We start from the raw sequence: 26,461 nt of genomic DNA on the forward strand, positions 1-26,461 counted from the left end.
TTTCCATCTAGCTCCCTGCCTGGGAAAGCAGTCAAGGACGACCCAAAGCCTAGCAATCCCACATCTGCGTGGGAGACCCAGGCTCTTGGCTTCAGATTGGCTCGGCTCCAGCCACTGCGGCCATTTAGGGGAAAACCAGCAGATGGAAGATCTTTCTGCCTCTTCTCTCTGAAATCTGCCTTTCCAAGAAATAAATAAAATCTTTTTTAAAAAACTGATAAAAAGAAATGCAGAAATTCTTAAATATTAAGATACAATAAGATATACAGGTGGATCAAACACACAGTAGACAAGCAAAATTGTCTGATGGTTAAAACTCATAGATAGTTGAGGTCACAAACAAATACTGATGGGATATAGATGAAATAAACATATTTTTTGTTTTTGTAACCTATTATGCAACTTTATTATTTTATGTATTCCTTGCTTGTCTCTCTTCTATAGACATTTTACAGAGTTGCAATTATACTACAATAATTATGTACTAATCACACGGTACAAACTAGTTTAACATGTGATAGACACATTTTGCTTTGCTATACAGATTTGCATATTGTTTTTGTTGTTGTCTGATGCTACATACATAATTTCAAAAATCAGCCCCTTTTTAAAAAATATTTGAGCTTCAGTAAGCAATATTAATTCATAATATTTGCACAGAAATTCTTAGCCTTTAGTTCGATAATTTTCTTTTTTTTTTTAAGATTTATTTTTATTATTTTTTTTCATTGGAAAGGCAGATATACAGAGAGACAGAGAGGAAGATCTTCCATCCGATGATTCACTCCCCAAGTGAAAGCAACGGCCGATGCTATGCCGATCCGAGGCCAGGAGCCTCTTCTGGGTCTCCCACGCAGGTGCAGGTTCCCAAAGCTTTGGGCTGTCCTCGACTGCTTTCCCAGGCCACAGGCAGGGAGCTGGAAGGGAAGCAGGGCTGCCGGGATTAGAACCGGCGCCCATATGGGATCCCGGGCGTGCAAGGCAAGGACCTTTAACCACTTGCGCCACCACGCCGGGCCCGAAATAAATATTTTTTTAAAGATTTTTATTTTTATTGCAAAGTCAGGTATACAGAGAGGAGGAGAGACAGAGAGGAAGATCTTCCGTCCGATGATTCACTCCCCAAGCGGCCACAACGGCCTCAACAGCTGAGCCAATCCAAACCCAGGAGCCAGAAGCCTCTTCTGGGTCTCCCACGTGGGTGCAGGGTCCCAAGGCTTTCGGCCATCCTCCACTGCTTTCCCAGGCCACAAGCAGGGAGCTGGATGGGAAGCGGGGCTGCCGGGACTAGAAACAGTGCCCATATGGGATCCTGGGCATGCAAGGTGAGGACTTTAGCCACTATGCTATCGTGCCAGGCCCAAAATGAATATTTTTAATCATAGAAAGGCATATTCTTAGTTAACATAATCCCACGTTTGTGCAGCTAGTAGCTTCTGAAGGCAATGAAACAGTAAAATTAACACACACACAATGACAAGTGATGACACTTGTGATTTTAGCAAGACTTCAGCTAAATTTTTTAATTCCAAAGATGGCAGCATATTTTACCAGATCCAAAATCCATTTTAAGCAGTTTTAGAAACCACATTAGATTTTAATGGAAGCTTATCAAATTCCTGCCTTCCACTATCCGTCTTCATTATCCTAAGTGGTCTGAGGCAGAATAAAGACCAAAAGGGCTGATGCCTCCACCACCAGGCAAACACGCTGCTGAAAAGGCTGAGCTCAAGCACAGCCAGAGGGCACTGGAAGCAATTTCTAAAAGGCACAAATGTAACAATTATTTTTAAACCAACAATTTTAGAAAAACATCAGTTCCTATCTAAAGCTTATATAAATACAAGATACTGGTTTTGCAAATGTCAGCAGAGTTTTAAGATTTCTTTCTAAAGCAATAGTCTCCCTCTCTTTGGCTCGGTATCTTAATTTGCCTTTAGTTTCAAAGCTGAGTTTGCCAACACTATTCCTCTCAAAACCTCAGGAATTCCATTACCAGTTTTAAGTTAAATTAAAGGAAAATAGAAGCATTGAATCCACGGCAGAAGTATGCACAAAGTGTTTGTTGATGCTCATAAATAGACTGAGAAATTTAGACACGTCTGAAGGACAACGGCTGTACAGTCAACCCTGTTTTGCTCCACCATGAGACCAAATATAGAGAATCATTGCTGCTCCTTCAAGTGAAAGCAGCACCAGATCAGTTTAAACCAACCAGGATATAACAGAGCACTCTTCAAGTCAGAGCTTTTGTGGGAAGAATGATTACAGCACTCAAAAACTGTCCATATGGAGCCAAGATGTTACTATCCCCTGCCCCCCCGCAAAAAAAAAAAAACTCCTCAAAATGTCAATTGCCTACCTACCTGCTTCCAATATGCAGAGAATTTTTGAAATTAAGTATAAATGTTTACTATGCAGATGGCTGATCCTTAGAAACTCTTTCCATTACATTTCCTTTTTCTCAGACAATTACAGATATTCCCTGTTTCCACACCTCTCCACCACCTCCTTCAAAAGATTATTAGATTTATTTATTTTTATTGGAAAGGCAGATATACAGAGAGGAAGATCTTCCATCCAATATTTCATTCCCCAAGTGACCGTAACGGTGATGCTGCGCTGATCCGAAGCCAGGAGCCAGGAACTTCTTTCCAGGTCTCCCACACAGGTGCAGAGTCCCAAGGCTTTTGGCCGTCCTCCACTGCTTTCCCAGGCTACAAGCAGGGAGCTGGATGGGAAGTGGAGCTGCTGGGATTAGAACCAGCGCCCATATGGGATCCCAGCACGTTAAAGGCGAGGACCTTAACTGCTGCACTATCGTGCCAGGCCCCAAGATAAATTCATTTCAACTTACCTTTATCCTACATGTCAGGATACCAGGATGGAACTAGTAATTTCTTTTTCCAGTGCCTAAGCTTGTCCCAGAACCAAAGAATAGGGACAAACAAAAATGAAGAAAAGGGTCCGGTGGCAAAAGTTCTCACCTTGCATGCACCAGAATCCCATGTGATCACTGGTTCTAATTCTGGTGAGCAGCAAATCAGCGGACTGAAGATCTTCCTCTCTGTCTCTCCTCCTCTCTGTATATCTGACTTTCCAATAAAAATAAATAAATCTTTAAAAAGAAATCTTTAAAAAAAATGAAGAAGGGAAACATTCTAATACTAATTCCACTCTTTGACCCTTGTCTCATTCACCTCCTTTCTCCAAGTTTACCCTACCTAGCCTCAGTGGAAGCCACACCCAACACCCTGAAGTCTGGGTATACTCAGTTTTCTAACAGGGCTGCAACAGGAAGTGGCTAAAATGTGATGCAACAGAATGGGTTAAAATTTTTATGGCCTGGTTTGGTAAGCTAAATACCATTTTTATATGAGTTATTGGAAAAATACATTTCTAATTCAAGTTCCTTTTTGTTTTCAACTCTCCATTTCTCCTACTTTAGCCCCTGGCCAAATTCCTTTATAAACATAATTTGTTCACCTGAAAAGGGTCCCTATATAAAAGTGATTACAAGTAATTAAAATAATACATTCTGACAAAGTGAATGCCAGTTTTTTGTACAAGAAGGAGCAATGTCTATAACTTCAAAATAAAAATTAAAAATAATTATAAAAAGTATATATTCAATTAGTGATCATTCTTTTTGCAAACAGCACCTTATAAAACATAACACTTTTAAAAACTAATGCACCAAGCAACTTGAGAATTTTTAACCAAAAATTTCAATGTATATCTATTGGTAAAGAAATTCCACTCATAAAATTTAAAGCACTAATACAATTGCATAAGTATAAAATATGAATATTTATTATAACATTACTGAACAAGTCAAATATACGTAATATCCACCAAAATGGCAATTTATAGTGCAAATACCCAGTAGCAACTAAAAAGCATGAGTATTTTTGAAAACATAAGGAGCAAGGAGAAAACTGGCTTGAAGCAGCACTTACCAAGGGGATCTGGTAGCCCAGGAGTAAGAGAGATTTGCGTTTTCACAATCAATCCCTCCAGATCATTCAATTTTAGGATATGGACAATTATTACGCACTTGACAAAAATGGCTGAATTTAAAAACTGCCAAAGAATTTAGACCATTCTCTTAGGTCTTCAATTCATACACAGTTTCACTCTGTCATCTGTAAGCAATACTATTAGGACTAAAAAGTTAATGACCTCTAGCAGAAAACTGACTTTGTCTTTACTGTAAAATACAACTGAAACAATTAAATATTTAGCAAAACAAAATATAACTGGTGATGATGTATCCTACCCAAAGTAATGTTTATTAATAAATAAAATTGATGCACTATAACTTTATCAGCACACTTCACAAAGAGGCAAACCACCTGGTTGAAATTTATACTTAGTGTCTAGATCTCAAATGGTCATGTGCACTAGAAAAATTTTGCAAAGAACCAAAAAGTATCAAATTCATGGGACTTCATCAGGCAGTTAAAAATCAGGAGAGGAAGAACGAACAGCAGGATAGTAAGCGTCAAAAAAAAAACAAACAACAAAACACCTGAAATTCCTAAGAATTTAACAATGTTTTTCTGAGTTTAACAACATTTTTGTAACACAATTTGTCTTTAGCTCTTTTTTTTTTTAAAGATTTATTTTATTTTTATTGGAAAGGCGGATATACAGAGAGGAGAGACAGAGAGGAAGATCTTCCGTCCGATGATTCACTCCCCAAGTGAGCGCAACAGGCCGATACTATGCCGATCCGAAGCCAGGAGCCTCTTCCGGGTCTCCCACATGGGTGCAGGGTCCCAAAGCCTTGGGCCGTCCTCGACTGCCTTCCCAGGCCACAAGCAGGGAGCTGGAAGGGAAGCAGGGCTGCCGGGATTAGAACCGGCGCCCATATGGGATCCCGGGCGTGCAAGGCGAGGACCTTAACCACTTGCGCCACCGCGCCAGGCCCTGTCTTTAGCTCTTAAATTCAAAAGATTTAAAGAAACAATTCAAGTTATTTCTGAAGTTACTTTTTATTTTTTCTTAAATATTTTGAATTTTTTAAGATTTACTTATACATTTATTTACTTTTAAAGATTTGTTTATTTTTATTACAAAGCCAGATACATAGATAGAAAGAGAAGCAGAGAGAAAGATTTTCTGATGACTCACTGCCCCGTGCAACAGCCAGAGTTGAGCCGATCTTAAGCCTGGAGCTTCTTCCTGGTCTCCCATGAGGGCATAGAGTCCCAAGGCTTTGGGCCATCCTCAACTGCTTTCCCAGGCCACAAGCAGGGAGCTGGATGGGAAGTGGGGCCACTGAGATCAGAACAGCACCCACATGGGGTTCCAGTTCATGCAAGGCAAGGATTTTAGCTACTGGGCTACCATGCCGGGCCCTGAAGTTATTTTTTTTTTTTTAAAGATTTATTTTTTATTATTTTTGTATTGGAAAGGCGGATATACAGAGAGGAGAGACAGAGAGGAAGATCTTCCATCCGATGATTCACTCCCCAAGTCTCCCCAAGTGAGCGCAACAGGCCGATACTATGCCGATCCGAAGCCAGGAGCCTCTTCCGGGTCTCCCATGCGGGTGCAGGTTCCCAAAGCTTTGGGCCGTCCTCGACTGCTTTCCCAGGCCACAGGCAGGGAGCTGGAAGGGAAGCAGGGCTGCCGGGATTAGAACCGGCGCCCATATGGGATCCCGGGCGTGCAAGGCAAGGACCTTTAACCACTTGCGCCACCGCGCCGGGCCCATGAAGTTATTTTTTAAACGTTGCTATAATAATTATTTTTTTTCATCTATCAAAGAGAACACTTAATTCAACAGCAGGCAATACCTGATGCTGGTATTTTCCTATTCCCCTGATTGAGTTTATTACAATCTATTTCATTGCGAAATTTTAAAATTCTTGAAAGAAGAATACACAGTACTAACGCTTAAGAAAAGCACACTTATTTTCTTATTAAGAATTCTTTAATGAATATTTTGGTAACAACATTATGACCTGAAAGTCCTTGTACAAAGTTATACCTTTATGAGTAATTTTAATTTTATGAACTGTAACTTTTTCTTTTTTAAAAACACAAATAAACCATTGAGTCCAAACGTTCATTATCACAACCACTCAGTCTTCAAGGTCTACAATGCAAATTTGAAATGTAGGATGCCACCCAGCTGCCTCATACCCAGGCAAATGTTACACTGTTGAGAGAAAGGCAGTCAGTGGCTGGCAGGCATTCTGGGCCTAGTTAATGCCAAATTTTTGATAACTGCATCAGTATGTCAGCATAGTTACTTTTTTTTTTTTAAGAAATATGTGGGGAAGGTGGGAAACTCTTGGCTGGAACACACCACCCTGCCCCTAGGCAGTGCATGAGGCTGCAGACTGCCAGTGGAAGGGAGATCCGAGGATATACTGGAGTGGGAGCAGCTAAGTGTATTTTTGACATGGGAGGAATGACTTCCAGGGACTTTCATGGATGAGGCCACTACACTCACAGTAAAGTGAGGGAACTAAGATGAAGTGGTTTAGAGGGGGGAACTGGAGGACATGTCTGGGTCAGGGCAAGTCACCCAACCATGTGGGAGACCTGGGCTGCACTAAACAGCAGTGCCCACTGCTCCCTGGCACATGCAAAAGCTGGGGCCGAGGAACTTGCCTGGCTGAGCTAGGCCATGGTACCCGCCCACAAGTGTCAGACCAAGGGATGAGCCACACCAGGCTGGGTCACAACACCCACCAGAACACAAAAGATCTGGATTTGGGGGGCAGACTCTGTAGAGAACTTGGGGGCTTACCTCTGTGGGACTGTAACACCCACTGGTATAGACAGAGAGCTGGGGATGGTGATGGGATAAACCAGAATGGACCATAAAACTAACCTGACAGAAGCTCAGGCTGGGCTATGGCACCTGCCGATATATGCCAAGTCTGGGACTGAGGGCAAATCAGGCAAGTAGGACTACTGCCCCTGCTGGCATACATAAGATCTGGGGCTGGGAGAGGGAGAAGGTCTAGTGAACTCTCCTAGGCTGCAGCTCTCACTGGGGAGCACAGTAGCTGGGGATGGGTGTGGGCCAGGCCAAACAAGGATGCAACACCTGTCAGTCTTTCTGTGGGCTAGGTCTGAGGACCTGCCTGACAAACATGAGAGTGAGGACAGGATCTGGGCTGAGACAAGCTGGGCTAGGCTACAAGACCTGCCTGTGAGAGCCATGCCAAGGTGGCTCAAAGCACCTGCCAGCACACATTAAGACCTGGGGCTGAGAATAGGCCTCATAGGGGAGTTTTCAAAACTTTCTTGCTAGGCTACATCTCACACTTGTAAATGGTAGAGCTGGGACTGTAGGTACACCAGGCTGGGCTAGGCTGCAGCACCTAATGGCATGCATGTGGGCTGGGTCTAGAAGCAGGCCAAACTGGGATAGGCTCTAGCACCCACTGGTGCTTGCAAAAACAAGCATGGGTATGGGCCAATCAGGCTAGACCACAGGACTTTCAAGTAGGTGCCAGGACTAGGGACCAGCAATGTCAGTCTGGGCAGCAGTACATGCGAGACCTGCTTGGAGTAGGCCTGGTAGAGGAACTTAGAACTTTCCTGTTAAGCCACAGCTCCCTTCTGGTGAGTGCAAGACCTGGGGTTAGGAGCTGGCCAGACCAGGATGGGCTGCAGTACCCATTGGTATACATGTAGGCCAAGCCTCAGGGTAGGCCAGACAGGGTTACTTAACAGCACACTTGAACAAGTGACAGCTAGGAAGGGGTGAACCAGGTCAGGTTGGACCGCAACACCCAAGAGTTCACATGAAGGCTAAAGCTGGAAACGGACCAGGCTGGGCTAGGCTGCTGCACCTGCTGGCAAGAACAGGACTAGGGACAGACTGAGCCAGGCTATAACACAAGCTGCCAAATGCTGAGATGAGGGGCAGGCCATCTCAGACTGGGCTGCAACGCCTATTAGCACATGCAAGACCCAGGGCTGGGGATGAACCTGAGAGGGGAGCTTCCAGGACTCCCCTGCTGGGCTGTTGCTTTCACTGGTAAGTATGACAGCTGGGACTGGGGACAGGCCAAGCTGATCTAGGCTGCCACACTCTCTGGTGTGAGACAGAGTCAAAATAGATGTGGGTGAGCCGGGGTGGCAAGTACCAGGACTGGGTGCTAAATCACATCAGGCTGGACGGCAGTATCCTCTGGCAGGAACAAGATCTGGGACTGGGAGTATGCCTGGTAGGAGAACTGTGGGCACTCCCTTGTGAGGCTGCACCTCCCGCTGGTAAGCACAAGAACCAGGACTGGGGGTAGGCCAGGTTATACAAAGTGGTACCATCTGTGGGCATATGTGAAAAACAGGTCTAGGAGCAGAGCAGGCTAATCTAAGAAGCAGCACCCATGGATATGTGTGGGAGTCAGATGGGATGTGGACTGGTCTGGGCTAAGCTGCATCAGAGGCTGGCACATGCAAAACCTGGGTTGGGGCAGGCCTGGTGGGGGTTATTGAGGGTTGCCTTGGCTAGACCGTGGCACCCCTTGATATATGAGGACTGGGTTTGTGGTAGGCAGGATGGCTGGGCTGGGCCAAAGAGCCCACTGGTTTGCATGATATATGCTACTGGTCAGGACTGACCAAACAGATGCATCCACCAGTATATGTATTGGCTGGTGCAGATGACAAACCAAATCTGACTCTGCACTGGCTGGCACACACAAAAGTCAAGCCTGAGGTCACCCCAGGAGAGCTTTCTGGAGTAACTCCCCACTGGATTCAGACCCTGGCCTCAGGGAAAAATCACAGGATGTGTGGTCTGACCTTGAAGTGTACATATCAAGACTGTTGCTGATACCTGTGCAGTGGAACAGATGCCCAGATGCACACAGGAAACATGGCGACCAGCTCATAGAGGCAAGCTGTTAACTGTCTCATCAGAGGATGGAAAGCAGAACAGATTGGACAATTCTTTTGGCCAAACTGTGCCAGTAGCTTCTTCTGGGTTTCCCATGTGGGTGCCAAGTTCCAAGGTCCCAGGCTATCCTTTACGGCTTTCTCAGGCCACTAACATGGAGCTAGAAGGGAAGTGCAGTAGCCAGGACATGACCCAGCGCCCATACGGGATCCTGGCACATGCAAGGCGAGGACCTAGCCACCAAGCCATCATGCTGTGCCCAATTAACCCCAAATCTTAAAAACAAAGACCACCACCACAACAACAACTCACAAAACGCTTAACATGGTTAACATAAATTAATCTACAATAGTCAGAATCTAGCTGCAGATAATTTCTGAGTAATAAAAATCGTAGGGCCAGGCATGTTGTCTCAATCAGTTATTCTTCCACCTCCAAGCATAGGGATCCCATGTTGCCACTGGTTTGTGTCCCAGCTACTCCAATTCCTATCTAGCTCCCTGCTAGTAGCCTGGGAAATCAGCAGAGGATGGCCCAAAGCCATGGGACCCACACCTTCCCTGACCCCCACCCCAACCCCGTGGGGAAGGTCCTGGCTCCTGGCTTCAGATAGGCTCAGCTCAATCCACTGCAGCTGTTAGGGAATGAACCAGTGGATGGAAGATCTCTCCTCTCTGCAAACCTGTCTTTCCAATGAAAATAAATAAATTTTTAAAAATTGATAGTAGGGCCCAGGGCAGCAGCCTGAGGGGTAACGTCCTTGCCTCACATACACTGTAATCACATATGGGATCTGGTTCACATCCTGGCTGCTCCACTTCCCATCCAGCTCCCTGCCTGTAGCCTGGGAAAGCAGCAGAGGATGATCCAAAGCTTTAGCACTCTGCACCCATGTGGGAGAACCGGAAAACATCTCCTGACTCCTGGTTTCAGATTGGCTCAGCTCTGGCCATTAGTGGCTACTTGGAAAGTGAACCAGCAGATGGAAAATCTTTCCCTCTCCTTCTTTCTGTAAATCTGACTTTGCAATAAAAATCTTAAAAATTTTTAATAAAAATAAAAACCTAGTAAACCACTATATAATAAATATATTTTATAAAAAATTTTTCAATTCCAGCATCTGAAAATAAAGAGTAGTTTAGGAGTTTTTTTCATGTTCTGAAAAATCAGAATAGAAGCTGAAAATGCAACAGGCCCCAAATACTGCCAAACATTTAATTTATTCAGGAGGGAAAAAATGGTTTGTGTGTGCTGGGTAAGTTTAAAGATACCTATGGATTAAAAACCCAAAATATGCATATATAAAATAAATGCATATATATTACACAGTTGGCCATATAAAAGCGCACAGTTGGCCACTATATATATGCATATATATAATATGCATATTTGGGGGTATATACATAAATATTCATTTTCTTTAAATTCTCATGGCTCAACTGGTACTTCATGAAATAAATAATGATATAGATAAAATGATTGATCATATGCAAAAGTGTTAAGAACATTCAAAGAAGAGCAAACTGAAGTCTGTATTCTCCACTCCAAATTTTCCCCTTTGCATTATTTTATTCCACAATTACACAGCACTTTTTAACTCTAAAGTTTTGGCCATAGTTTTTCTCATAGCCACTATATAAGATATGATAAGCTTAATTTTCCTTTTGCAACATACACTCTTCTTCTTAAACACAGAAATAGTGCAAAAGAACTAAAAAGCAAAATGAAAAATCAGGCCCATGTTTGGAACAACAGCAATAACATTACGTCAAATGAGATCTAAGAATTACTCAGAGCACATCTACCTACTACCTGGGTAAACCAGATGACATCAGAAGCTGCAAGCACCTGCTGAGGAGGTGAGAAGGCAAGCTGTATTTGAAATCATACACCCAGTTACAAATCATGGGGTCCATCACTTACTATTTCATTTCTGACCTTGAGGCGATTGTGTAATTCTAATGCCTCAATTTTCTCATCTACAATGAGGAAATGAGACTAATACTACAGTGGAAACTCTTTAGCTAGATCTCGACTTAACCAACTTAAGAGAAATAAAGCCCTTTAATCTTTCCATCAATCACTCACTGACGCCCACTGCAGGTTGATCACTTGCACCTGGCAGTTTTCTAAGAAGACCACTTTCTTAGTATATCCTAACCCTTCTGTTCAAACTAAATGAGCTGGACGCTTAATAAAATCCAGCTGTTTGCCCACAGACCCGTTTATACCAACCAGTTATCATAATATGTAATTTAAGATTATGTAAACTGATGAATTATGAGTGAAAAGGGGCTGTTTCTCTGAAAATTACACTGAAAAGTCTGAAGGCCAATTATTTCTTAAAATTATTATAGAACTAACTGTACATAAAATAGATTTAAAACAGAAGGAAAAGCATAAAACTAGAAGGATTTTATATACTAAATTGACAAAAATTCTTAAACTCTTTTCTTTAAGAAATGTGTACTAAATGGATATCTAATAGACAGTATCTCATACATATAAATAATGCTATAAGGATTATCCCGAAATCTTATTAAAGGACTTATCCATAAAGAAAAGCCATGACTCTACAGGGGAAAATGGTGAAAAAAAAAAGTATATTCAAGTTTAAAAGTGCCATTGTTTGATTTCCTGCAATCTAGCTTTTTCAATGCATGACATATGCAGTTGCCTAATAAAGTTACAGCATGTCATGAAGATGAAACAAAATAAAGGGAGCTGGCACTGTAGAGCAGTGGGTTAAGATGCCATCTAGAGCTGGCACGGTGACTCAATTAGCAAATCATCTACCTGCAGGCACCAGCACACCATATGGGTTCTAGTTTGTGTCCCAGCTGCTCCACTTCCCATCTAGCTCCCCGCTTGTGGCCTGGAAACGCACTGGAAGACGGCCCAAAGCCTTGTGATCCCGTATCATGTGGGAGGTATGGAAAAAGCTTCTGGCTCCTGGCTTTGGATGGGCTCCAGCTTTGGCCATTGCAACCATCACTCTTTTTCGCATCACTCCTCCTCTCTGTAAATCTCTTTCAAATAATAATAACTAAAAAAAAAAAAAAAAAAAAAAAGATACCGCCGAAAACACTATCTAACATGAACACCCAGCTACTGCAAGCATTTGAGGAGTGAATCAGCAGATGAAGGAGCGTTCTCTCATATGGCCTGGGAAAGCAGTGGAAGATGAACCAAAGCCTTGGGACCCATCTCCTGCATGAGACCCAGGTTGTTGGCTCCTGGCTTCATATCGGGTCAGCTCCAGCCATTGCAGCCCCTTGGGGAGTGAACCAGCAGACGGGGAGATTTTCCTCGCTGTATAACTGCCTTTCCAATAAGAATAAATAAATCTTTAAAAAATAAAAAGAGACTTAAGCAGTGCCTGGCATAACATTTAATAAATATTCTATTTAAGGCTCCTGTTTACTTCACTTAAAGATTTCTGTTGCTTTTGTGGTGACTGGTGGTTTGCTGCTCTAAGAATATAGTACTGCTATCTCCTAAAGCAAACAGAAAAGTAAAAAGTACACAATTTCCTTGTTACTCTGTTCCTTTTCTTCTCATGTGCATTAAACATAAGAGGATACTCCACAAAGTATGCAGAAAATTGAATTAAGTTAATTTCGATGCCAAAGACATTATGAAACCCATGCAGTTTTTTCATAATATGCATTTTCTGTAAACTTTCTTGAAGATTCTTTGTAATTTAAAAATTAGTCACATAATTTCCATGGTAGCCATCAAAAAAGTGAATTAGTGTAATACTCCTGAGTTCCCCAGAAGACTACAGTCTCCCAGGCTTACACTTTACAGTAAGGATATGATTGAAGTAAAGCATTAACATGTCAACATATCCAGATACTTGGGGCTAAACACAAACTCAAAAAAAAAAGAAAGAGATGCTAGCCTGGGAGCAGCAGCCGGAGCACCAGCCCTCTGGCCTGGGAACAGACGGGAGAAAATATGCCACACTGGTGCAGGGTCCCAAGAACTTTGGGCTGTCCTCCACTGCCTTCCTAGGCCACAAGCAGGAAGCTGGAGGGAAAGCAGGGTTGCCGGGATTAGAACCAGTACCCATATGGGATCCTGGTGCGTTCAAGGCGAAGACTTTAGCTGCTAGCCCACTGCGCCAGATCCTTTTTTTTCTTTTCTTTTTTTTTTTTTTTAATTTTATGGTACAATTCTGTAGTTTCTGGGATTCCCCTCAACCAATTCCAACCCCTCAACTGATTTTCCCCATGTGATTACAATAGTATAGTCCTTCAAAAGGAATTACAATTCCATCAATCTGTTATGTTATTTAAGTGTGCCCCGACAAGCTGGTACATCAGACAGTCCGTCATCCCATTGTTTCGATTTGTCCAACACTTTCACTGGGAGTCCATCTTTATTTGGAAGTAGCGATACATGCTGCATTGTGTCTTCACATCTGGGTATGGTAGTCTCTATTACTCCATCTCTACACATGCCAATTTGCATGATGGTTTCCTTATATTAGAGAGAACATCTGGTATTTCTCTTTTGGGTATTGACTTATTTCACTGAGCATAATGGTCTCTAGTTGGGACCATCTAGTTGCAATTGATATAATTTCATTCTTTTTAATGGCTGAATAATATTCCACAGAGTAGATACACTACCGTTTCTTTAACCACTCCTCTTTGGACAGACATCTGGATTGTCTCCATGTCTTTTGCTATTATAGATTGTGCTGCTGTAAATATAGGATTACAGATCCCCTTCTCACACATAGTTTTCATTTCTTTTAGGTGTGATGTTGCCACTGGTTACTTGTCCCAGCTGTTTCACTTCCCACCCAGCTCCCTGTTTGTGGTCTGGGAGGGCAGCAGAGGATGGCCCAAAGCCTAGGGACCCTGCAACCACATGGGAGTGCCAGAGGAGGCTCCTGGTTTCAGTTCGGCTCAACTCTGGCTTTTGCAGCCACTTGGGAAGTAAACCATGGGATCAAGGCTCTTTCTCTCCATCTCTCCATTAATCTGATATCCTTTCCAATAAAAAATAAATATTTTTCAAAAAAGTGAAATTAGAAAACCAAAATTCTCAGTTTTCTTAATTTACATAACTGAATACAGCCTATACTCACATAACCCATTAAACAAAAGCCCTTAATATTTTCTTAACAGAAAACAGTTTCAACAGATAGAAATAAGATCTTCCACCTGCTCGTTCATTCCCCATTCCCCAAGTGGCTGCAGTGGCTGGAGCTGCACCAATCTGAAACCAGAAGCCAGGAGCTTCTTCCAGGTCTCCCACACAGGCACAGGATTTAAAGGCTTTGGGCCACTGCTTTCCCAGGCCACATGCAGGGAGCTGAATCTGAAGTGCAATAACCAGGATTAGAACTGGTGCCCATATGGGATCCTGGCAGATGCAAGGCAATGACTTTAACCAGTAGGCTACAACACCAGGCCCTTTCTTCTTCTTCTTCTTCTTTTTTTTTTTTTTAATTTGAAAGGCAGAGTAACAGAGATGGGGTGGCAGGGAAAGAGAAAGACATGGTGGGAGAGACAAAAAGAGATCTTCTACCACTGGTTCACTCCACCAAATCACTGTAACAGCCAGAGCTGAGCCAATTTAAAGTCAGTAGCCAGAGGCTTCTTTGGGATCTCCTAAGTAAGTATAGGGTTCCTAGGACTTAGGCCATCCCCCTCTGCTTTCCCAGACCATAAGCAGTGAGCTGGATCAGAAATGGAGCAGCTGGAATAGAAACCACGCCCATACAGGATGCTAGCACCACAGATAGAAGCTTAGCCTACTATACTATTGTGCTGGAACCATCATGTTCTTCTTATCTGAAAAATCTTAGCTAGACTTACGAAAAGTATCAAAATACCCTTCTGTTCATAAGCCTTAAACTATCAAAATTACATGCATGCGTAACAATTATATACTTATATACATATATATACTGTTTAACTTAGATACCATATACGTATTTGCGTATATTCAAATGTAAGTATATAAAATACACAATCACACCTTGCACTTAAATACCTTATGCTGCCTTATAAATCCTTAAAGATACATGTTATTTATTTATCCAAGAGTCCAAGGTATTAACAATGTCACAGTGAACTAATAATCCATGCTCTAAATTTAGTCTACTCACTAAACTAAAAAGCAAAAAAATGACAGAAATCTTGAGAATATTGTTGAATTACATTGCTACCTTTTACCAACTATGCCTGAATCTTAGTTTTAAGAACCACAAAACAGATACTACTGTCTTAGAACAAAATCATAAAATACAAAAAATGTTTGGTAAGCCAGAAAGGTATAAAAGGTAAAGAAAAGGAAATTAAAAAGTTTACCATACCACTTTTTACTTTGATGTAAAAACTTTATAAACCAGACAATAACTTGATTAAAATTAAAATCATTAATGAGGAGCAAATGCACTTGAATGTTTCTACAGGTGATACACTGAAAGAGAAACAGCTCTTTCATAATATACTGATTGAAGATAAATCATTAGAATCAAGCAGGAAATGAATCAGATTAAATAAGACAAACACACACAGAAAAATCTTTAAAATATCTGGTCTATGGGCCCGGCGCGGTGGCTCAGTGGTTAAGGTCCTCGCCTTGCACGCCCGGAATCCCATATGGGCACCGGTTCTATCCCGGCAGCCCCGCTTCCCTTCCAGCTCCCTGCCTGTGGCCTGGGAAAGCAGTCGAGGACGGCCCAAAGCTTTGGGAACCTGCACCCACGTGGGAGACCCGGAAGAGGCTCCTGGCTTCGGACCGGCATAGTATCGGCCCGTTGCGCTCACTTGGGGAGTGAATCATCGGACGGAAGATCTTCCTCTCTGTCTCTCCTCTCTGTATATCCGCCTTTCCAATAAAAATAATAATAATAATTTTAAAAAATCTGGTTTGCACTATTAAATTCCAAGAAAAGACAAAGAATGACTACAGGATTCTTTCAAATTAAAGGAGGCTAAAAATACAGTATGTGGTCAGACGGCAATATAAAGTGTGAATTAGACATAAGTACAGTACCTAGTCTTAAGAAATAGACTAAGACATTACGTGGTGAAAAGACATGCAGTGTACTCCCTTAACAGTTCACAAAACAACACGTAACAACATGAGTGGACAGCACAAGGCAAAGTTGGCAAGATGCTAAAAATTGGTGAACATGGGAAAAATGATATACAGAAGTCTACTTTAGGGCCTGGCGTGGTGACCTAGCAGCTAAAGTTCTCGCCTTCCACGTGCTGGAATCCCATGCGGGCACCGGTTCTAATCCCAGCAGCCCCGCTTTCCATCCAGCTCCCTGCTTGTGGCCTGGGAAAGCAGTTGAGGATGGTCCAAAACCTTGGGACCCTGCACCCACATGGGAGATCTGGAAGAAGCTCCTGGCTCCTGGCTTCGGATCGGCGCAGCACCGGCCATTGTGGTCACTTGGGGAGTGAATCATCAGATGGAAGATCTTCCTCTCTGTATATCTGACTTTGCAATAAAAATAAAAATAAATCTTTACAAAAAGACATTTGAAAAAGAGAGAAGTCTATTATTCTTGCAATTATTCTGTAAGTTTGGAGTTATTTTAAGATAAAAAAAATTCAAGGGAACTAGCTACTATCCTCCAGGGATTTACTAGACTACAGAATTTTAAAACACTCGTAACGAGCACTCCAAAAAATTAACATAAAGTTATAGGAAACTTCAATCAAAAACTACAAAGAGGCATGGCACCCTGAGAGAAGAGTTGGCAAAAATTAACTTCAGAATAACATCTGCAAGACTTCAGATGTTAGATTTATCAGACACAAAATGTAAAATAAAGATTTAGCAGGTTCTTAAGAAATCAATCTAAAAACATGTCCAAGAAAAGGAGTGACTATTCAGAAAAGGAGGCAACAATCTAAAACAGAACTGAATGAAGCTTCTGACACACACAAATAAGTCCTGAAAGTTTTATAAGTGAAATAAGCGGTACACAAAAGGACAGCTACTGTGTAATTCCACTTACGCAGGACATCCAGAGGAGTCAGTTCCTAGAGACAGAAAGTAAAACAGTGATCAGGGGAACTGCTGTCTAATATTTCTGCTTGTCAGGACAGAAAAGGTTCTGGAGGTGACTAACAGTAATGGTTGCACAATCATGTCAATGTACTTAATGTCATTAACTATTTTTTGTTTGTTCATTTGTTTTTTTTAAAGATTTATTTATTTCATTGGAAAGGCAGATGTACAGAGAGGAGGAAAGACAGAGAGGAAGATCTTCTGACCCCCAGGAGACCGCAACGGCCGGTGCTGAGCCAAGCCGAGCCGAAGCCAGGAGCCAGGAGCTCCTCCTGGTCTCCCATACGGGTGCAGGGTCCCAAGGTTTTGGGCCATCCTCGACTGCCCTCCCAGGCCACAAGCAGGGAGCTGGATGGAAGTGAAGCTGCAGGGATTAGAACTGGCGCCCACATGGGATCCCGGTATGCCCAAGGCGAGGACTTCAACCATTACACCATCATGCCGGGCCCGTCATTAACTATTCAAAGTAAGCATTATTACAATGGTTAATCCAATGTCACATTTACTTGGTCATAAACAATTAATAAATATTACAGGTAATATTAAAGTGAGGAAAATGGAGTGGGTGTTGCAATGAACACATGTCATATCAGAGTGCCAGCTCAAGTCCTGGCTACTCTGCCTCCAGTGTGGCTCCCTGCTGATGTATTTGCCTGGGAAACAGCAGAAGATGGCCCAATTACTTGGGTGCTTGCCACCCACGGAAAAGACTCCCTGCTCCTGGCTCCTGGTTTCACCCTGGCCCAACTCAAAAGTGTGAAGCCACTGGGGCATTAAGACGTCTATTTCTCATTCTCCCTCTCTGTCACATATTAAAATAAACCATAGGACATCAAGGACAAAGAAAACATTTCAAAATTGGCCATAAAGAAACAACGAACTACCAAGGGAATGACACCGGTAGTGGATTTTCCAAAGGCAATAAAAAGCCAAAGGAGAAGCAAATTAAGACATATAATGAGGAAAGAGAAGAAATAACTGCTAATCTAGAATATATATTCAGAAAAACCATCTTCAGGAATGATACTACAATAAAGAGATTTTCAAAAAAATTTCCAAAAGACTCCCACAGCAGAGAATTCTAAAACACTGCAACAGAAAATGACCCCAAGTCCCAGACAGGAGGTTTGAGATGCAAAGCAGACAAATAAATGGGCACAAACATTCATAAATATACTGACCAAGCAAAGCAAGTGTTTAAAACAACAATATCTTACTTCATGAGACTTAGGGGAGAATCAAAAGAAAACTTTTCAACTTAACAAAAGGAACTAGAATTTACAAAACAAAACATTCAGATATAATTAAAAAGGAACTAAGTGGGCCAGCCATGCAGTGCAGAGGGTTAAGCCACTTTCTGGGGCTCCCACATCCCATTTTGGAGCACCGGGGTCCTTGCCACCTCAGCTTCCGACCCAGCTTTCTGCTAAAGTGCACCCTGCGAGGCAGCAGTTCAAGGACTTGGGTTCCTGACACTCATACAGGAAACCCAGACAGTTCACACCGCCTCCGTGTTGAGGCATTAGGCCAGAGAACCAGTAAATGGAAGATCTCTCCTGCTCTTCCCCTCCGTGTCTGTCACTCCCTTTCTCTGCCTTTCAAATAGATGAGAATGAACAGTTTTAAAAAAAAAAGTTGCAGGCAGTGTTCTGTTTTTTGAACTGGTTGATAGTACACAGTAGTTGACTTTGTAATCCTTTGAACTATATAAATACTTCAGTGTATGCATTTGTAAAGGTGATAAAAGTAAGCTCAAAAGGCCACAGATCACTCCCACAAAATATAAAAATATTTCACAAACCTTGGTCTTTAAAATTGAAACAGTAAACAAATTATTTCATTCAATAAATATTTATCAAGTAATCTGCCTAATCTGAGGGAAGGGATGCAATGGAGAATGCTAATCTCCATTCTCTCTCATTTTTCCTAAACCCGTAGAGCTGTACTGTTTCACATTCATGTCAATAGTTCCTATAGCTACTCTCATTCAAGTTACCTGATATGAAATTAAGTTAAATATTCAATTTCCCTGTAACGCTGGACACAGGTTAAGTATTCAGTAGCTATATGTGGGTTCCTGCACCAGCATATACATTCAGAACATTCTACCACTGGCAGAAAGCTGTATAGGACAGTGTTGCTCCATTTTATTATAACACTAATAATATTGACAATTAAATTATCTTGAATATGAAAGAACATTTTGAACTGATTAAATCCCCTTTTACAGTCACCTTATCTCTATGAAACTATGGCTTAGTAGCCTTCAAAATTAGCCAGTAGAGCCATTGTACCAGTCCCTACATTGTACACTCCTACTGGTGTTCCAGGAATGCAGAACACACTACAGGGATCCAAAAATCCACAAGATGAGCACCACATACCTTCTTGGTGGCCTCAATTTTAGATGAAATTTTAAAAAACATTTAAAAAATATATTTAAGATAACAAAATTCATAAGAATTTAAAAGATAAAACTATAGGTTTCAAAGGCTTCCAATTACAGCAGCACAGTTAAAACTGCATCCTTAGACTTCTAGTTATAATCATCTACTCATTTTTATCACTGGAAATATCTTGGTGGGAAAATTCAAGCAATGTTCAAATAAATGAGCTATATATGATTTTTTCTATTTTACCAAAAACAATGCTATACAACAAAACCCTATAAATGACTAGTGTGTGCAAGTACTGAAAGCAGCAAACCTTTAGTTGTTTTTGAAAATCAAAAGAAATCCAGAGCTTCTGGTTTTCTTTTAAAATTAAGAGAGAGATGCCAAGTCCCTATTGTTTTTCATTAAAAGACAAGATGGGGGGGGGGGGAACTTAACCCCAAAATTGTGTTTTACACATTCAAATACATACTAAAATAATTCTATAACACTGCCAACTTTTTAAACCACCTATCAAAGGTACTCAAAGTACTCACATTCACACTTGCTGAGGTCATGTTTGCACGTTCGGTGGTCTCTACCACCACACTCAGTGAACCAGGAAGTCAGTGAACTTCTCATCTAGACAACCAGTGCAGCCTCAACAGGAGCATCTGTCAATACCTGGTGTTTGTCTCCAAAAAGAGGTTTGTGACTCCACACACATAATCCAGTATGCATGAAGCGACATTCCTCTCTGCCCCTAGAAAGCATTTTGAATGCTGATAATGTACACAAGATTTACTGCTATGTTTAATAAAAAAGACTTCTCTCACTCAGTTCAACTATCTGTCCTGCAGAAGAGGGGAAAAAGAAAGCCCATTTCTTCCACTTACTGTGTCAAAGTAGTTATCTAATAGTGCTGGCTAATCAACAAAACAATTGAAGCAGCACCTCCAGGCACCCCCCCGCATTCACCAGCTGCCTCCAGAGGCTCTGGCTGAAAAACAGTCTTAAACTTGTAATCTGGAGCAAGTTGTGTGAACTCAACTGAAAACAATTTGAACTGTTCCCTAATATGTACTTTAAGTATAAATTGTGAAACTTGACAAAATTAAATAATGGAAAGAATTACAATGCAACTCCTGTAGGGCAATCTGAGAAGAACACAAAGGACTAAAACTTAACTTGAATGCCCATACATAGGTTGGGTAAGTACTGTTCCCTGGCCCTTCAGTTCTCCTTCAGCTGAGAGTTCCAGATTTCACATAACCACAATCTTAAGAGGGCCAGGGGTGTGATATAGGGTTGCCAACTTCCATTCTGCCAAGAACATTGAAAAAAAAAGCCCAAAAAACAAAACTACCAATTATGATCACCACGATTTCATAAAAACTAATATATTCCTACCAAAATGGTAACTTCTTTGAAGATTAAATTCAACAGACTTCAGCTTTATGAAAAGCTAACTACATTCTCATGTCACTTCGTACAAGTGAAAACATGGTCGTAAGAATGACACTATGCCACAGTCCAGCCTTTGGGAATCAGAGGTCTAAGTGGCTAGCTCCAACTCAAGAAAAAAAAAGTAGATGCAAGGACATGCCAAAAATCAAACATTAACCTACTCAATAATGAGGAAACCAAGGGGTTTAGGAATTCTCCCAGGTTTGCAGATCAAGGATTCCAACTTAAGTCTAATTCCACAGAAAGAATTCAAACTATCATGCTGAGTTTCCTCTAATATTCTTCCAACAGCATAAAGATACACCATCACCCAGTCACCTCTGTGACCAATGACAACGGAGGAATTTCCAAGACAGCTGGTGGGAGCGCGAGGTGTACTTTCTGGCCATCATTCAGACTGAAGTTAAATGGAACTCCTGACCTTTGCCTCATTAATACCAGGCTCCCTGAAACCAAGCCAAGCAGCCGAGACAAAGCACACACAAAAGCCGCTGCCTCCCACAACACCAACACAGGACTCTATGGACATTCCCAAGTGCCTGTGATGGAGTGAAAAACATATTCTTGAAAAACAAAAGGAATGTCTTAATTCTAAAGAAGGAAATAAACACTTCCATGGTAACTCAGTCTAAAAAATACTAAACTGGCCCTCAAAAAGCTACAACCCTAAACCTTATTCTGCAACTTATTAAAACCTTTTACATGTTAATACATAAGCTCCCCCTATTTTAAAAGTCTAAACAGAAAACCACACAAAATTCCACAAAATTGCTATTGTTAAACAGTTTCCAAAATAAAATATGTGATTTTCATATACATGATGGACAAAAGCATCATATTCCATCCCTCTAACATAATCAGATATTACAAAAAAATCACGTGACTCAAAAGCACTTATAAAAAAAGTTGGAAGAAAAACATGCAATTAAATATTATTTTCTGTAAAAGGTAATATTAACAGCCATTTGTAATTAGAAGCACAAATATTAGCTTTGAATATTCAGTGCTTGATACTGAAGCCAAAATCAAAGTCACATACACAAATAAATGGAATACTGTATTAGAGATTTGTTTTCAACTCCCCACATATCACTTGCCAAAAAAATGTACAAAAGAAACAACAAAACACAGCTTTTAAGCAACCCACATCAGACATCCTGGACCAAATGAGCCTGAAATAGTCTGTCTTCAAGTATGGTAACGTCAGCACAGTATTCTTGCCAGCCAAGAGCAAGAGATTTTTATTTCCCAGTTGCATGCTTAGTGATCAGATTCTACTCCATCTGAATCTGCAACAGGAGGAAGAGTACACAGACTATCAGATTGTTTATCCACAGAATAAAAGAATGTATTTACCTTCTCTTCCTTCTGTCTTAAACAGATGCCAGAAAAATGAAGTTTTCATTCTTTTTCCATACATTCTCCCTTGGCACTTGCAGTTACTGTGGCCTCAAATTTTTGCATTTTTCCCTGCATCTAACCTCTCAGCTGAACTGCATGCAAACCCTCATTTCCAAAAGCACCTGGCCATTCCCAGTATTTGGCAAGTGTACAGAATACTCAATATCCAAAACTGATCTCATTCTCCACCTCCTTGCTCACATTTCTAGTAACAATACCACCATCAATAGTGCCCACTCTTAAAAAGCACCATTCAGTTCCCATCTCCTCCAAATTTTCCCCATCATTCCCTCTCTGCCCACATACTAAAATTGCTAGGTCCTACTAAGCCTTTGCCTTTGTTCTCATCCCACTGCCTTGCCAGTACTGATATTATAATATTCAAAGTCAACTGCCTACAACCAACCATTCTGCACACTATGCAGTTAGACCTCAGCCATTCCTCTTTACCTCCCAAATGTCAACTTCTATATATGGCATTTGAACATGCCCACCTTCCAGCCCCAACTTGAATTTATTTTTATTTGTCAGGTAGATTCAAAAGAAGAGAGAGAGAGAGAGATCTTCTACCACTGGTTTACTTCCAAAATGGCCATGACAGCCAAAGCTGATACTATTCAAAGTCAGGAGCCAGGAGCTATGGGTTCAGAGGCCCAAGAACTTGAGCCATCCTCTGCAGCTTTCCCAGGTCATAAATGGGGAATGGGACTGGAAGTAGAGCAGCCAGGACATGAACTGGTGCCCATATGAGATGCTGGAACTTGCAGATAGATGATTAACTTCTTCAGTCACAATGCCAGTCCCTCAACTTAAATTTCAAACCATCTCTTATACTCCACAATGAACCACCTACTCTTAAAAAAAAATTCATTCTTTTTTATTTGAAAGACACAGTTACAGAGAGAGGAGGGACTCTTTTGTCTGTTGATTCAATCCTCAAATACCTGTAATGGCCAGGACTGAACAAGGCTGAAGCCAGGAGCCTGGATCCTCTTTCAGGTCTCCCATGTGGGTGTAGGGGTCCAAACATTTGGGCCATCCTCCACTGCTTCCCCAAGCCACTATTAAGCAGCTGGGCTGGAAGTGGAGCAGCCGGGATTCCCAGCTTATGCTGGCATCACATGCAGAGGCTTAGCACACAGTATGCTACACTCCTGGCCCAGAAGCATCTAGTCCTAGTTCACCACACCCACTAACTTTTCTCCAGGTCATAAAGAATACGCCTACCTCCACATGTCCACTGGCAGCATTCTCACATTTCAAAAGCCATCATCACCCACCTAACCTCAAACTCAAAATCCTTGTTTCAGAAAAGTCTTACACTCTGACAAAGAACTTAGGTTACCAGTTTACTGAGAGAAACATCATATTACAGAAATGCAGAGGCTTTGGCCCCAGACATCCGTGGATTCTACTACCTACTAGTCACACAGCCCAAGCAAGCTATCCTGAACCTCAAAGCCTTTGCTATTAACAAAAATGGTCAGTAGATTATGAAGCTTCAAGAACACATGTAAAGCAACTAGCACACAGTATGGTGTACAGCAAACACTGAATAAACAATAGTTACCAAGCTCTCCTCATGTATATTACTCTATCTCCTACTTCCCACATTTACTTAAACTAAAAATGAACTGTTTTTGCTTTTATACAACTCCAAACCTCAGCTCAAGCCACCCATGTAGTATTTACATGCATTCCTTTATGCTGTAAATTTTCATGAAAAAAATTTTATATCTCCACCCCTGCACACACATACTAAATTTACAATTCCTGAAGCCCAAAGACGGAATCTGTGCATCCTCAGTAAAGCTGTGCGAGCGCTCAACACTCAACACCCACCTGTGAGGTTAAGTCCCAGCAAAGGAAAAAAGAAACCTTAGTCTGTCTAAACAATATCATTCAACTTTGCAAGATTTCAGACACACCTCAGAAAATTATTGCCAAAACATCAATCTCAGGTGAACGGCTGTAGCTTTATTTGCTACATAGTTGCTTAACACACTTGCAACAAAGCAAATGTTCAGTATCTGTTGAATTGACCTGAATCAATTAAATTTACAATGTGTCAAACAATATGATTTTTCCCCAATCTACTTTTTCTACTCTTATAATTCTTGAAAAATTTCTCTTCGAATGCATTAAATACATACCTGTTGTGCAGATGCACAGCCCAATCCAAGGTAACTCCTTTTCTAGCTTCTGTCAATTACAATCATGCAACCCTATATTCTAAAGAAGCAAACACTTCAACTGCGGACTACAGTTCATATCTAAGCCTAAATGTTGTGCAACTAACCTCTCCCCAGTTTTTTTCAGGAACTTTTTAAGATCAGCCACACTTTGCTTGCTCAAGATCAACAACCCTGAAATAAATTTTCCTTTGCATAAAGAGGGTTCACTGAACTTGTCGCTTCAGTCTATTTTCCCTAATTCATTATCTTACCTCCCTCCCTTGCCAGTGGTGGGAGGAGACAGAATGACATAAGCATCCAAAAAACTACAGTGTAAGTCCTAACAGAGGCACCACAGGAGCGGTGCGACAGGGCCCCAAGAGTAATGTGTGTATACTTCACATTGCAAAACCAGTCATCTTCTCACAGTCCTAATCTCTGTACTATTTGCATTCCCTTATAACGACAATAATTTTTTAAAATCCTCATTAAATACGGAAAAATCTTATTTTACCACAAACCTTCCTGCACTTGATGAGCTTAAACCTGAGGCAACTCCCCACAACATTCTCTTCTCCACGGGAAGCCAGTTTAGTGAGGTAAACACTTCACCGTGTAAGTTTAAGCAAACAAACAAAACATACTGCCTACCTGTGGGAACCTCAGCTTTGCAGCGACGGCTCTCACAGTAACGGTCATCTTTCTGGACAAACCCACAGCTTTAAAAGCCCCAGGGAAGCTGACAGCTCGGCAAAGAAAGGCAGACAGACTTCGCAGAGAAGGGGATGCAGGCACTCTCCCAGCCTTGGCCATCCGCTCGTGCCATCACCTCTTCGCTAAAGTCGCACTCCGCGCGACTCGGGCGGCCCCAGGAACCGAGAGCGCACAGCGGAGGACAGCATCACTTTCTGACGTCAGCCAGAAAAGAAGGGACACCACCGCAATTCCCGCAGTTTTCCTCCAGCAAGTTGTTTTGTTTGGAAAACGACTTCAACAACAAGCTCCGACAAGCTTTCCAGCGAGAAGGGAATACGCGAGGCGCTAGGTGCCACGGTGACCTGCGTATCCCGAGCCGGTTCCGAACACAGTCCAAATCCCCCCCTCCCGGGACAACCCCTGCACCCCACTCCCCATCGTGGGTCTGGACCGAATGCCCCACACGGGATGCCCGGCATCTGCCCGAGCGGAGCCCCACCCTGGGGCTCCAGCGGCGGCGCCTCGAACCAGACCCACGATCGGGTCTGGGGGAGTAAGAGGTGTCCACGTCCCGTGCCCCGGGTCAAACACAGAAAACCCAAGCCGAGCGGCCGCGAGGTTCGGGGAAGCCGGGGTGCGGGGGGTCGGACCGACCGAGGCCCGGCCCATCCGGACAGCAACAACAGCTCCGGGAACCCCCTCGTCGGCTCCGCCCCGCCCACCTCGGCCCGGCACCGCGCTTCTTCCCGCTCCCATCGCCCCCCGGCCCGGGCTGGCCGACCAGCGCGGCCATCGGCACCCCGACAGCCGAGTCCACCACCCGGAGCCCCGAGCCCCGAGCGGGCAGCGGGGGCCCCGGCCCCGGGACCCCGACTCGCGACCCCAACCCAGTGCGCTCTCCGCGGCCACCTACCTTTGGGTGCCGTGGGCTGGACGCCGGCAGGACGCGGGGTCGGCGGCGGCGGACACCCTCACGCCCAGCCCGGGAGCAGCCCGTCCTCAGAGCCGATCGAACCTCCGCGGCTGTACCTACCAGGCCTCTCTCCGGCCCGAATCCTAGAAAAGCACTTCCGGGGGAGCGGGGGAGGGAAGGGCTCTGACACCGGAACTGCTCGCGGGCGGGGCGGGGCCGCGCCGCCGCCCCCGGGCCAGGGGCGACCTAACCCGTGGGCTCGGGGCCGCGGGACGCCTCGGGCTGGGACTGCCCCTGCGGCGTCGGAACGCCCAGCTCCACACCACAGCCGCTGGCTCGCGGTTTCGTGTCACCCTGACAAGATTTTTAAATTCTGCAAAGACAGCCACAGAATGACAGCATAACCTGTTCTGTCATCTCTGGCCCCTGCAGCCAGAGGTCAGGGTGGCGAGAGGGGCAGAGGAGTGCTCGGTTCTGGGATCCTCCGGCTTGGGTGCTGTCAGTCACCTTCGTTTTT

The 26,461-nt window shown here is 42.9% G+C and overlaps 1 protein-coding gene across 1 annotated transcript in view; it reads right to left on the bottom strand.

Annotated features, from left to right (window-relative positions):
• Positions 1-26,088, bottom strand: part of FRS2 (fibroblast growth factor receptor substrate 2) — a 90,867-nt gene extending 64,779 nt beyond the window's left edge. Inside the window, exon 1 of the mRNA XM_040981841.1 lies at positions 25,945-26,088. The gene's annotated coding sequence lies outside the window, so the exon portion shown is untranslated. The remainder of the gene's footprint in view (positions 1-25,944) is intronic.
• Between the last annotated feature and the right edge of the window lie 373 nt (positions 26,089-26,461).

This window comes from Ochotona curzoniae, unplaced genomic scaffold (assembly GCF_017591425.1).
Source record: "Ochotona curzoniae isolate NIBS_2020 unplaced genomic scaffold, NIBS_Ocur_1.0 contig_1014, whole genome shotgun sequence".
Lineage (NCBI taxonomy): Eukaryota > Metazoa > Chordata > Mammalia > Lagomorpha > Ochotonidae > Ochotona > Ochotona curzoniae.